At 35.3% G+C, this 14,947-nt stretch overlaps 1 long non-coding RNA gene across 2 annotated transcripts in view; it reads right to left on the bottom strand.

Moving 5' to 3' along the window:
- Nucleotides 1-14,947, bottom strand: part of LOC121156762 — a 246,426-nt gene that overhangs the window by 29,935 nt on the left and 201,544 nt on the right. For both annotated transcript variants that reach the window (XR_005883920.1, XR_005883921.1), the window contains exon 6: nucleotides 8,832-8,876. This is a non-coding gene — a long non-coding RNA (uncharacterized LOC121156762). The remainder of the gene's footprint in view (nucleotides 1-8,831; nucleotides 8,877-14,947) is intronic.

Raw genomic sequence — 14,947 nt, 5'->3', positions numbered from 1 at the left:
GCAGACTGAAGGCAGCAGTTAAAAACTTCATATGGGTTTCCCATATAGTCAGAAAAGATCCAGGCACACGTGCCATCTTCTGCTGCTTGTCCCAGACCATTAACAGGTAGCTGGATCAGAAGTGCAGCATCTGGAACACAAACCTGTGACCATATGGGATGATGGCAGCACAGGTGCTGGCTTTGCTTGCATTATGCCACAATGCTGGCCCCTCAGTACCTTAGATTTACTATATAAAGCAAGACATTCTTTTAGCTCTCTCCACTTTACACTTTATTGTATTCCTATAAAGACATTAACTTAATTATCTCTTCATGTAAAAACAGAAGTCATGAACATAATTGTTCATTCTTTTCTTTCCCTTCAAATTGTGATTACTCCCACTGTCCATTAAGTAATAAAGTTGGTTGTACTGGTTTTGCTTTCAAATGACTCTTGAATCTGGGCACCAACATCTCACCCTATGCTGAATCCTTTCTTTCTTCATAGATGTAAGTAGGTCTTCATTAATTTTTGTTAGTTTATTTTTGTCATGATAAGCTAAATAGCCAGCTCATGAGAATTACCATGCATATGTTCAATCTCCTCTGCACTCAGAATCAAACTCTATAACACAGATTTTACAAGCCACATGCCTTTTACGAACAGATACAGTCAGAGCATTTGATATTGCAAATAAAGTTCTCTATCTTTTGCTTTATCTGTCTATATTCTCAGCTCATCTTCCTCTCTCAAAGATTTTTTACTCATCATTAAAGAACTGAAAATTTGCCAATAACCCCCAGGCACCAGGCTCTTTTATGCTTCTATCCTTCTGCTTGGTCCCACTTTTTAGAGTTGCTTAAAGTCATAATTGGTCTTACCTTTAGTGAAACAATTCTTTGATTTGAACAATATTTACTTTTAGAAGTTATAATTAATGTTTAGTGTCAACAATAACATACAGTCCCTGGAATGAACTGGCTTTCTTTATATTCATTTATTTGAAATGCAGTATGATTGGGGAGCAGAGAAGTGAGAGAGAACAGAAGCAGAGGGGGAGCAGGAGAAAAGAAAAAGGAAGGGAAAGGGGGAAAAGGGGGAAGGAAATGAAGGAAAGGGGAGGGGAGAGGGAAAGAAGGGGAGGTGAAGTATTTTTTCAACTACTGGTTCACCTCCTACTTTCCTATACACCTATGATAGCTAGGTTTGTGCCAGGATGAAACCAGAACCAAGAAACTCATCCTGATACCCACATGGTGCCAATGTCCTACATCCTTGAACCATCATCTGTTTTATCCCAGGTGTCTTAGCTGGAAACTGGATTGGAAGTAGAGTTAAGATTCAGACTCACTTACCATGTAAGTCTCAAGGTTCAACTTAACATTTTGTGCCAAGGAACCTCCTGCAGAAATGTGACTTTCAGTCTGTTCTCTTCCCTATCCATTTAAAACTAGTTTAGTATTCATCAATTCATTTGATAGAATCATATCCTCAAAGAAATCTTGGAAGCTTATTTGTCATCTTCCCTCTTTGCCTGTAAAGATCCCAGTGATTCTCTCCACCAGTCACATTGAATTCTGCTCCTTATTTATCACATTCAAAATATGGTGGCCATGTTGGGCCAAGTCGTTATGATTTATTGCTTAATCCCTAAATTCATTGTCTATTCAGACAGGTGCTTCACAAATATGGCTTGAACTGAGCTTTGTTACTGAGATTGAAGACTGCCTATATAATTAAACTTTAAAAATAATATACATATATATATTCCTCATAAATTTCATAAAGAACTTACACTATGTCAAAACTGCATGAATTCAAACTTTTTTGTACCAAAATAAACTTATATTTTAAATTCCTTTTCCACAAACATTGAAATGGCTTAATTCTTTCTCATTCTGAGTATGTTTCCCCTTTCATTTCTTACGTTCACTGTATTGTTTCACCAATCTCTCTTTAGTTTTTACCTTTTTATCTTGATGTAAGCATCCTGGAAGCTATGCATTGACTCCATCATATAAAATTGGGAACAGTCACTTTGGCTACTATCTGGCTGTGATCTTGTAGCAATAGGGATAATAACTTTGTGGTGGTTGAGGTAAGAAATGGTGTGTCTTTGAGTTAAAGAAATGAAGGGAGCACAAGAGCATGTTCTGTGTAAGATATGTCCCAAAACTAGTACCAAAGTTTACTTCTGTAGTGAAATCAGATGTTGGAGCAGTCAAGATCACTTAGCGTTCAATGCATGAACTTTACTGTCAGTTGAAACTTGAGGAAGCCTGGATTAAATTTGTGTTACAAAAGAAAATAATAACTAAAGCAGCATATCTAAGTTCTTCTAAGTTAAAGACACTGGAGTTATAATTAATAGTTCACAGCTTTACTGATTGACTATATAGATTCTTAGACACACAGAAATGCAAGGCCACAGATTTCCACACTTATATTAGCCTCTATTTTCATATGCATACACACAAAAGCACAATCTTGAGCATTCTTGCAAGTGCATATATTTTACACAAACACATATACTGTTATATTTTACTCTACCTAAGTTTTGCATTTCTCCACTGTAGGAACTGGGCATATCTTAACCCATTCTTCAATTTCATTACGTTATTTGTCACATGTATCCCACTTTAAATTATTTCCATAAATAAATAGAAAATAATCAATCCACATGGAGCAGTAATTATTAAAACTAATGCAATGACAGTTATTAAAATGAATGGATAAATTTGAAGATAATTATTGATGTATTAGATTCAGAAGAAATAATAGAAATCTATCAAATTGCAGAAGTGTAAGCCTTTACATTCCTATTCTGTTTTCTCTCTTTATATCTTCAAAAGCTAGAAATTACATGTGAGCTAGAAGCAATCTACAGACCTTGCCTTAGGAAGCATTTCTCTACAAAGTTGAGTGTGACTTGTCACTGGCCAGCTCATTCATGCTTGCTACATGGATTATGGAATGGACATCAATACTCCTACACTGGAACCCCAGTGTCTGGGTTTTAAGGGTTTCCCATTAGTTCAGACATGTGTGGTATGATTTAAACAGTTGACAAAAGCCTTAGCCAGGTGACTGGGAATACCAGCATTACGTACATGACCTCAATCCGTAATTCATTCCTCAATTTGTGTTTATTGAACATCACTTCTATGACCAACACGGTCTTTGCTATTCAATCTAAATTTGCCTGAAATATCGTCCCTACATCAGACAAATACAATTTAAATTCATCTAGACAGTAACTAGTGTGTCATTTTCGAAAATGTCAGAAATACAAAACTCAAGAAAAATCTGAAGAACTTTTCTACACCAAGACCAACAAAATGTAACTTGTAAACACGGTGTATCATTGATAAAGGAATAACTAAATTCAAAGGATACAATGAGTGGAACATACTTGAACAAGCGATTAATATTGATTGAGATTAGATGGTAATAATGTGCCAGTATTATTCCCAATGATCTCAATACAGTCATAATACAGAATCACGAGCTTGCTGCCTTAAGTAAGAGTTGCTTATTTCTTACAATTTAGAGGTTGGAAAATCAAAGATCAACTTAACAGGAGATCAGATTCCCTAAAGAGAACCCTTGTTCTGATTTGAGGAAGATGATTTTCTTACTGTGTCCTCACATTTCAAGAAAAAAGGAACTAAGCTTTCTAGTGCCTCTTCTGGAGGGGTCATGATACCATCATTATGATTTGCATTTTGAAATATAAAATCAGTCCAAGAAAGATAATTCATTCTATAGATCCTGACGCTGTCAATTCGATTGTTATGATGCAGAAAATGTCCTTATTTGTATTAAATATATTCTGAAACAGCTGATGGTTCCAGGGAATTACATTGAAAATTTACTTTGAACTGGTTCTGTGAAGAGAATTTTGTGATATATGTGAAAAGTACCTCAACCTTGATGATTATTTTAAAAAAAATGTGTTCAAGATACTGCGTCTGGCCTCTAGATTTCCCAGTTCTAGTAAGGCAGAGGGATGTGTGAACAACTGGAAATACGTACTATTAAGTGCTGCGAATTATGTGTCAGTATAGCAAATGATGTGTCTATAAAAGGGAAGTGTGATTTTATACAGAATGAAAGCAACAGCAGATCTTCCAGGCATGCATAGGTCTTTGCTTAGTCAACAAAGACATTGTGGCAAGATATACATGGATGATATGATCTGCCTGATGATCTGACACCCTCCAGATCAGTTATAGTTATTCACCATTCTATTCATGATTAATGAGAATATTTTAAAATAGCTTCAGTACAAAGAAGATTGTACATTTATAACATAAGATTATTTGTGGATCTGAGTCAAACAGAGGCTGTTCTGGCCTGAAGTCTGAGGCTCAAACTATCTGGATCACTTTGGAGGTGGCAGGAACACAAGCATTTGAGTAATCCCTCCTTTAACACTGTGCACACTAGCGGGACGGGGACAGGAAACCGGGAGTAGAGTTGGCACAGAGGGATGTGTTTCAGGGGATGTCTTAAGTGTCTGCATCAAACACACATAATTTTCCAAAACATTCTTTTGTATTATCTAACGTTTCAGCAATGCCATTTGAACTTAGTTGGCTCAGTCCTGGTCTCTCCCTTGTACTCTTTTGTCTTTGGGAACACAGAGGCAGGATTATTTGGTTAAATCTCCAGATTGATGTGTCACAATTATGGCTCTCCCTAATTTTTTTTATGAAAAAGTGTAATATGGAGGAGGAAGTCTCTGTTTATCCCAGAGGTTTGTGATTCATTCATTGGCTGACCAATGAAATTGTGGATATTCTATTTCCTAATCCTTTAGGGAGCTTTGGGAACTGAGCTAACCCATTGGTTAGAAAATTGAACCCAATTAGTTAGAGTAGCCTCATAAACCAGATTTAGATTGTTCCTTTGTCAATAACAATTTTCTTTTACTTAGAATTTGTTATGTTAGATTGTGTCATGTCACATGCATGAACCTTAGTGTCCCTTACATTTTAACCCTAATCAAATAAATGATAATGAGAGAAGCAGAACTTTAGAAACAGCTATTGTTGAGGCTTACATTTAAAACAGAATTTCAGGGCCCACCAGTCAGGCCTAGCAGCTAAAGTCCTCGCCTTGAACATGCCGGGATCCCATATGGGCGCTGGTTCTGATCCTGGCAGCTCCACTTCCCATCCAGCTCCGTGCTTGTGGCCTGGGAAAGCAGTCAAGGATGCCCCAGAGCTTTGGGACCCTGTACCCATGCGGGAAACCCGGAAGAAGTTCCTGGATCCTGGCTTCAGATCGGCATAGCATTGGCCGTTGAGCTCACTTGGGGAGTGAATCATGGGACGGGAGATCTTCCTTTCTGTCTCTCCTCCTCTCTGTATATCTGACTTTCCAATAAATAAATAAATCTTAAAAAAAAAACAAATTTCAAATCTGGGTTACAAAAATCTGCACCCAGCTATAAAAAAAGTAGTAATAAATTGACAGAATCTTAAAAAGGATTGAGCAACCTTCCCTAAGACTTCATGACTTGCTCAGTAAAAACTACAGCAATTAGCTAGGAAACTAATGAGTTATGAAAGTCATGATATGTGTGTACCAAAGATGGTATTTATTTTTGAGAGATTTTTAAATTATTCTTAATACAATAACAAAAGTAGACTTGGTACATCTATTCATCATATTTTAAATGTACTGTGCCATTGAATTCACACAAAGGTAGAAACAGCGATTTTTTCAAGAATGATGCAAACTTGAAACAATTATCTTTGTTACTTGAGAAAAAGAGATTCAAATAACATGAGTGGCAATTTACTTCATGTATGTAAAAAAATGCTTATAACAATACTCTCTTCTAGTCGATTTTACATGGAACATTGTTTCTTGACATGCTGTTGCTGTTTTTTAAAGTAAATAACTACATTTTTAGAGGAGCTAATTTTCCTACAGTATTAACAAAAATAATCGTTTGCTTGAATATAATGTGCTTGAAATTGATCATGTGTTTTTAGATTTATGTGAAGTAACATATCTCGTAATTTAATACCACACATTTTACAACCATTTTCTGTGAACTATTTGTTTTCTAGGTGCAATTTTCAGCAGGAATATCACAAGCAATCATTAAGATTAAATTTAAAACAATTTTTACTTTATATAAAAAAATTACATGCTTAAATTGCATCAGCCATCTTAAGAATTGATTATGATTTATTTCAGGGATAATTGGCGTGGAATGTCACCTTAAAACATTTTTGTACGATTTAAACAGTTCTATTTGATTACTCCTTTTTCTCAAACTTAAGTCTGATTTAATTAAAGGGATAGTTATTCTGCATCTGTGAGTTGCAAAACTGAATGACATAGTCATTATACACCAGAGGTTAATAGCCCAGCAAGGAAAACAAAAAGATAAGAATTTTTCTATGTGACATGATGCGATAAGACCTACTTTTCCTTGAAATGCCATGGAGATCTAAGACAACTGGGACAGGAGGAAATGAAGAGAAGAGACTAGGCATACTTGTAGAAGGAACCATCACTTTGGGTTAATCTTGAAGAGATTGTTACATTTTCAGTTTTTTATACCCACAGCACAGATACTGAAGTGTTTTAAAATATTCTTTTAATATAACATTGGTGTATAGATATCTAACCCTTTTTTTCTATACTTCCTTAGTGTAGCACATTTGTCACTTTTAATTTCTTCATTTATTGTGCAAATGGTGATTTTTTTCTTTGTATGTTTGCCAAAAAAAAAATGTATCTAAGGCAATGCTACTTCTATTTTTGAGTTCTTGTTTAAAAAATATTTTGGTAGGCATATGAGATAAATAATGATACACTCACAAATACTGCCAAATTTACTGTTATTAAAACGGATGAAATAGACAACATGTATTGACTTAGCAAGATTTCTGTGAGTGAAATGAAAAAGGAAAAAAACATGGACTCCTTCATAGAGTATAAAAGGCTTGTATTTACATACATATATTGATGGTATAGTGATACTTGCATATATTATTAACAACTTTGGGAAAATGAACACTAAGATTTTAGAGTAGTTACCATTGATGAAAGTAGTACTTATAGTTATTATTTTATATATTTGAGATTCCAATCTCCCAAGAGTAAAGAAATGTATATTAAGAGAATAAAACATATCTACTCTAAGGTGAATAATTATCAATTTTAGTAATTAAATTTTAGAAAAGGAAAAAGATCATAATATAAATGCAAATATATCAGGTTATTAAAAAGAAAATTCTAGTAGAAATCAGACTAAAACAATTTTTCTCTAACTAGATGCAATTCTAATTGTACTAAATTTACACCAATAAACAACAGTTTTTATCAAGTGGCATAGTACCAAGGTATTTAAAATAATTTAATGGGAAAATGGAGTTAAATATATTTATTTTTGAAAAAATTTTGAATTCATAAAGATTTTTTCACAGTAAGCATTTTCCAAACTTTTTGCAAATTTGTTATAATTTAATGACAAACAATTGCAACCAATTCATGCATTCTGATTTCTCATTCTTCACTGAAGATAAAGGCTTATCTGAAAGTACAGCGAACGATACAAAAAGAATAAACAGAATCATAAAATCTTGGCCACTGATCAGTAAATCAGCCAATGTTTCAAAGTAAAGAGGTATAAGGATGAAACCTATGATTCAATAGCTAGAAAAATAAAGCATGTTTTTTTTTTTCTGCAGGTAATACAAGCGAAATATACTTTATTTGGCATCACCCAGAGCTACAGAAAGAATTATTGCCTATTCATGATCTAAGGCCTACTGTTTCACCATTCAACTAGATTATAAAAAAATAACTTATTCTTTCCATAGGAGACTCAAGAAGTGACACTTTCATTACACAGCCCTACATTCACTCACTTAACAAGAATGATGTTACTACAGCACTTTGTAAACTGGGAAACTGAACATCCCAGAGGCACATGATAAATCAACCACAAAGTGAGGGGACTCTTCTCAACAACATAAGCAAAGCCAACGAGATCCTCAACCAAGGTAGAAAGCCATGCGATCGTCAGCCCTTGCAATCACCCCAGAACTGGATTTTCGTGGTGTTTCTGCCTCTGATGTTTTGTTTTCTATCTCTAGTCTATCCTGTTTTGCTCTGTTCAAACACTGAGCAATTCGTCCTGAGTTAATAAAGAGGATGTGGATGTGTGGATTGACCTACATCCAAAAAAATTTTCATGATTTGCCACAATTAAACAATTTGGTTTGTAATAGCTATAATTAAGTTATTATTAAAGAAGCACATATTAGACTAGAAATTCTAAATTTACCTTCACATACTCCCTAATCAAGAACAGGGCCACATTTTCTACACTGCATTAAATGAATGCTCAAGTAAATCTCTCCAAATTAACATGTATATTATTAATTGATGACTAATTATATGTATGGCTACTTTAGTTTTTCTTTAAAATTATATGTTTAGGTTATCAACAATATTAAAACTTGATAGATGGCATCTCTCAGTTTCTAACAATATACATTGGAGTTACATATTAGATGTTTTTTATATGCCTTAAAATACTTTCCTAATATATAGAAAGTGTGTATAGCACAGTTAAAATAAATTGTGTACACCTTAAATTCAAGTGGCAAATTCAAAATTAAAATCTCTATTAGCACGGAGAAAAATTTTAAACTTGCAAACACTGTTTTTTGGATAATTACCAGTTACACCAGTTAAATGTATAGTTTTCACTTATTTAGAAAAAGCATCCTTCAAGTCTACCTACAGTCACTAAGAGAAGTGGTAAATTTTTGAAACATAGCTATAATAAACATAATTGTCAAAAATATTTCTCCTACCTGTTTAGCTGAGTAAAAATTCTCTGATTAGTCTCTAGCGATGTCCTGCAAAATAAATAGAAAATATATGACATGAAGGGTATTCAAATAGCAGTACTTTCACATCATTATCAACACTGTTAGTGGATTTTGTGGTATAACCATACAATGAAATAACGCATTATCTGCTCTTCCCTTCTAGATACATGAGGCTGGGAACACTGCTAGGGTCAAAAGGCAAATGAACATTAGAAACAAAAGGCAAAAGAATTTTATATGGATTGGTCATTATTCATAAAAAATTATACAAGTGAATAATTTACTACCTACAATAAAGATCCAAAGCAAAGAGGAAAAATATAAGTTTACTAAAATTAAGTAAACAATAAGTAAATGACATTAAATTTCAAATTCTTGGGCCCAACATTGTGACACAGGGAACTTGTGGCACTGGCATTTCACATGGTACTGCTCTGAGACCTGGCTGTTCCACTTCCCATCCAGCTCCCTGCTAACGCACCTGACAAAGCAGTGAACGATGGGCCAGTGGCGTGCATCCCAGCACCCATATGGGAGAAGCTCTTGGTTCCTGGCATTGGATCGATTCAGTTCTGCTCTCTGCAACCATTTGATAAATGAGTGAGCAAATGAAAGATTCTCTCTCTCTTTCTCTCTCTCTGTTGCTCTCTCACTTTCTCACTCTCTCTCTTATCCTCCTCTCCCTCCATGATTGTATATTCCTCTGTTAATCAGCTTTGCAAATAAATGAATGAAAAATAAACAAATAAACAAAATAATCAATTTCTGATCTAATAAAATCTTTTTTTAAATCATTAGAAGTACAGATACTAGACTGCAGTTAATTTTATGGATACTATCTTACAATTTCATCTTGAAGAGACCCTATTCTAGGGATTTAAATTAAATGTTAACTGGCACAGAAAATTACTACAAAAAATCATTTTGCTCTTCACTAAAACAGAATAAGTCTTAGGATAGAAAGTAACAGCCAACTAGCCTAAATGCCCCAATTCATGGACAAGCAAAGTTGAGTAATTAGCTCATTTGAGAAGAAATGTCCATCTCCTGACCTCATCCATAGCACTGCTAACTGCTCCTTCAAAAGAGTTAGCAAGAGTAGGTTCACATATTTTGCTCTTTGCAAATTCCATCTTTTCAATGAAACTTTATATCCCTGCCTGAAGAAATGATCTATATCATCAACATATGTTGTATGTACTTCACTCAAAATTCCCTTCCTGCATAGAGTGCTACCAAAATGTTAAATGACAAGGACTATTGTCTTAAGCTCCTTACAAACCAGTGAAGCAAAGTGGGAAGGGTGTGGGAGAGACTGAATCAAATTAAAAAAAAAAAACACAAAGAAAAAAGCTGCCAAAATCAATCCCTAACTGCACTGCTGTATGGGATAACTAACTGTTCATATAAAACCTCTCATTCAGGGCAGTCAGGAAACAATGAAAAGTCATCACTTGTTGTTTAACACATGTATCTCCATTTTAAATTGATCTGAGCAATACTGGAATTACCTCTTCACTCCCCAATGAGAGTGTTTAATGTTTTCAAATGCATATAATAATTTAGGATTTGGGGGGCCCAGCGCTGTGGTCTAGCAGCTAAAGTCCTTGCCTTGTACATACCAGGATCCCATATGGGTGCCGGTTCTAATGCTGGCAGCCCAGCTTCCCATCTAGCTCCATGCTTGTGGCCTGAAACTTTGGGACCCTGCAACTTTGGGACCCTGCACCCTTGTGGGAGACCCAGAATAGGATCAGGGCTCCTGGCTTCGGCTCAGCCCAGCATTGGCTGTTGCAATTCCTTGGGGAGTGAATCATTGGATAGAAGATCTTTCTCTCTGTCTCTCCTCCTCTCTGTATATCTGACTTTGCAATAAAAATAAATATTTTAAAAAATAATTCAGATTTTTAAATAAAATATTAATTTATAACAACCAAAACATTTCTTGAACACCCTTTCAAAAAGTACACAGTAATCCTTGGCACACTTGGTTTTACTATTATCAAATACTCATCGTTAAGTTTTCTGACAGTGTAAAAGCAAAATCAACAATGCACAAGGGTAGATTTCAACCATGTTCTATCAACTGTTAGAATTCTGAGACCAAGAACAGAGCAAGCAGCAATATGAAAGTTGTAGGAATGTTTTCACGAGTTATAGCCTTAGAAACAGCGTGTGTATGAGTGTGTGTTTGTGTGTGTGTGTGTGTGTGTGTGTGTGTGTGTGTGTGTGTGTGTGTGCATGCTTGCTGTTTGGGAGCTCATGGAATTAGTAAGATGCATCTTCTCTTGCTGGATAAACTCAATGATTAATTCATGCTTCCTCTGCAGAATGTCAAAGGATTCAGTGTGGCAGGATTCAAAGCCTTTTCAGGTATTTCAAAACACATGAGATTAAAAATTGTTTTAAAATTGTGAGATTTAAACTAGCTGTGAGTTACATGCAGCTAGAAGAGCTGGTATCTAGTAAAAGGAAAATAACTATTACAAATATTTATTTGCTGAATTTTATTATTCCAATTTGTCAACTGTGCTTCTATCATTAAGCAGAAATGCTGACATTACAGTTTTGGACTAACATTTTACCAATTACATTCAACTGTTGGTGAAAGAAAGAAACCCACAAAATAAATCACAAAGAAATATGTTAGATTGTTTCACAAATAATTAATAAAGTATAAAGTGTGTTTTGTTTCAAGTTCTATAGCACATTTAATCATAATTTAGACTGTTCTTTATAGATACATAGGTTGATGATCTCCTATCTGAAATTCTTGGTGCTGGAGGCACTACAAACTGTTAGATTTTTCAGATTTCATTATCCATCTTCAGAAAGGATTCAATTGAAAATGCAAAACTCATGTAGTTTATATTTTCAAACTAGATGAAAGAGTTGAAGCTTTTCACTATCTCCCAAATCAACAATGTGGTACATAAACATGGTTCACAGCAGGTACATGATGCTAATACCTGCCTCTTTAAAGAAATATTGCCACAACATACATGAAAATACTTTACAAGTGTTTGAGGAGGAGAAAGAAAAGTGCAAATTGACATAAATTAATTAGAAACTCTCTCCCTTTCATTTTTTATTTAATAAGATACTTCCAAAACATATTTAAAATATTCCTACTTTAAGGAAAATGAATTTGAGGAATCAAAAGAATTTCAAATAATATGTAAAAATGAGAGTACTTCAAAAATTAATGAAAAACAGAATTAAAAGAGCTTTATTTTGGTGCAATTTGGAATTCGTGCTGTTTAATCTTCAACAAGATCACGGGTAACTCATATTATGAAAAGATGAATGGATTTCTCTTTTTTTTAAAGATTTATTTATTTTTATTACAAAGTCAGATGTACACAGAGGAGGAGAGACAGAGAGGAAGATCTGCCCGATGATTCACTCCCCAAGTGACTGCAATGGCCGGTGCTGCGCCAAGCCAAAGCAAGGAGAGTCAGGAACTTCCTCTAGGTCTTCCATGCTGGTGCATGGTCCCAAGGCTTTGGGCTGTCCTCAACTGCTTTCGCAGGCCACAGGCAGTGAGTTGGATGGGAAGTGGGGCTGCCGGGATTAGAACCAGCACCCACTTGGGATCCTGGTGTGTTCACGGTGAGGACTTTAGTTGCTAGACTACCGTGCCTGGCCCAAGATTTATGGGTTTCAAAATATTTGCACCAAGGGCCCGGCGCTGTGGCGCAAGTGGTTAAAGGTCCTCGCCTTGCACGCCCGGGATCCCATATGGGCGCCGGTTCTAATCCCGGCAGCCCCACTTCCCTTCCAGCTCCCTGCCTGTGGCCTGGGAAAGCAGTTGAGGAAGGCCCAAAGCTTTGGGAACCTGCACCCGCGTGGGAGACCCGGAGGAGGCTCCTGGCTTCGGCTCGGCATAGTATCGGCCCGTTGCGCTCACTTGGGGAGTGAATCATCGGACGGAAGATCTTCCTCTCTGTCTCTCCTCTCTGTATATCCGCCTTTCCAATGAAAAAATAATCAAAATAAATCTTTAAAAAAAATATTTGCACCAAAACATACTTATTTTTAAATTCAAGTTTTCCTTGAATATTCTGAAGCCCTCTTGCAGCCAAAATTTCCCTTTTAAAGGTTTTGGTGCCTTCATCAGAACAAGAGGTCAGATGTTTATATCCTAGCTTTTGAAACACAGGTGTAGAATTACACCATAACAATCAATTGAAAAGTATAGCATTATCTGCAGGTAAGCATATGTCCTGTCAAACATACTAGTATATTATAGCTGCATAATCCTAATTTTGTTTTTGCAACATAACATACACTCATGCTTTCTTTTTATTTTTCCACAAGACTTTATACTTTCATGCTAGGAATAATAAGCATTAGACCATTCGATTTTTTAGTTGTGAGCTTGATCTTCACTCTTCTTCAAAGTTCAAATCAAGTCACATCCACTAGCAACATTGTTAAGTCAAAATTATATCTCTATTACATCAACACATGTAAGCTCTATAAGAGTAAGAATTTCTTATTTTGAAAATGACTCTCTTAAAATTAAAATTAAAATTGTATTTTGCCAAAGAATTGGCATAGTTTCAGCAATAAATTATAAATTATTGTGTCCATGTCTTACGTTTCAAACGCTGTAGTTTCCTTGCATGGTTTGAGAACAGAATGATTCCAACTCTAACTCCATAGTCATGGCATTTGATATGGCCTTTCACTCAGAAGGGCTTTACTGGAGCGAATGATATGACTGATTTTCTGCCAAAAGTCCTGCTGTACAAATCTCCAGTGATCAATTTTTTTCCAAGTGACAGTTAGAACATGGCCATTAGGATGGTTCTAGAAGTGTTCTTTAACAATGTGTAGAGACCCGGCAGAGGTCTTGTCAGCTGATATGAGAGCAGCAGTGACAGCGACCCAAGGACGGATTGTTAGACTGTCATGTTCAATACCTTTCTGGAATAAAAATCTCTATGTAAGTAAAATGTGCTGTATTTTAAAATCACCAAAACCTAAGCAAATGTAACTTTTACTCTGTTTATTGCATTGAAAAGTAGATTTTCTGTTATTTGCCAAATGTGGACACACACACATAACTGCTGAAATGCATATTTGCACTGCAATAAACAGAATGTACAAGGAAAAGTAGAAAAAAATTTCATTGAAAAAGACATAGTCAAAATAACAGATTTTAGTTCTTAAGAAATTTACATTCTAATAAAACTAAACATTTATAAATAAATACTTGGCACTGATAATGCAAAATAGCGTGACAGAATGTCGAAGTAAGGATTGAGGGTTGTGTTTGTAGTTACAGTACATAAGTCACACTCCCTGCTGAGGCTGTTGTCACAGAGAACCTGCCATTTTGGATGAGTTGGTGGCTCTCAGTTGGGTCATTGAAGGGTCACTTCTTAAAAAAATATTCTTTGCAAGTTTTTGTGAGACATAGAATAGTGAACTATCTGGAAAATTTCTCAGGGAAAACATGTGAAGACAAACAGCATGGTAACTAAACAGGAGGACCTGGATGGATTCTATAAACTTTTTCACTTTTGAATACTATCTTAGATCACATATATGTAAGAGTTAAAACGCATATAAAATATTTCTATTAAATGAAAGGAAACAGAGTTATAATTTCAACCTCACAAAAAATCTCAAGGATAAAGCTGCATTTCGATAAATGAGTCTGAGCTACCTGCAAACCCAGTTCTTCCACTATATCTTACTTACACCTTGAATAAAAAAGTATAAAATGGAAGACACCTTACATAATAACATTGATCCACTCAATCCTTAATATGCAATATAATAATTTTAATGCTCTGCTGCTGACATGTCTTAAAATGTTTTAGGGCATATTCCTCATTAACACTTAAAAAATTCTGAAGTAGTATTATTCAGGAAAGTGAAGGCACAAAAGTTAAATGATTATTTTTATACCTTCCCATGAGGGTGTCGATTCCTATTCCTATTGCTCCATTTATAATTCAGCTCCCTGCTGATGCACCTAGGGAAAGTGGCAGAAGTGTTACAGATATTTGCTCCTCTGTACCTGTGAAGGCCCAGATGAAGTTCCAAGCTTCTAGTTTTGGCCTAGCACAGCCCTGGCCATTACA

The sequence above is a fragment of the Ochotona curzoniae genome, unplaced genomic scaffold (genome assembly GCF_017591425.1).
Source record: "Ochotona curzoniae isolate NIBS_2020 unplaced genomic scaffold, NIBS_Ocur_1.0 contig_3498, whole genome shotgun sequence".
In the NCBI taxonomy this organism is placed as follows: domain Eukaryota; kingdom Metazoa; phylum Chordata; class Mammalia; order Lagomorpha; family Ochotonidae; genus Ochotona; species Ochotona curzoniae.
The sequence above is the reverse complement of the archived record's forward strand: the minus strand, read 5'-3'. Positions and strand labels throughout refer to the sequence as shown.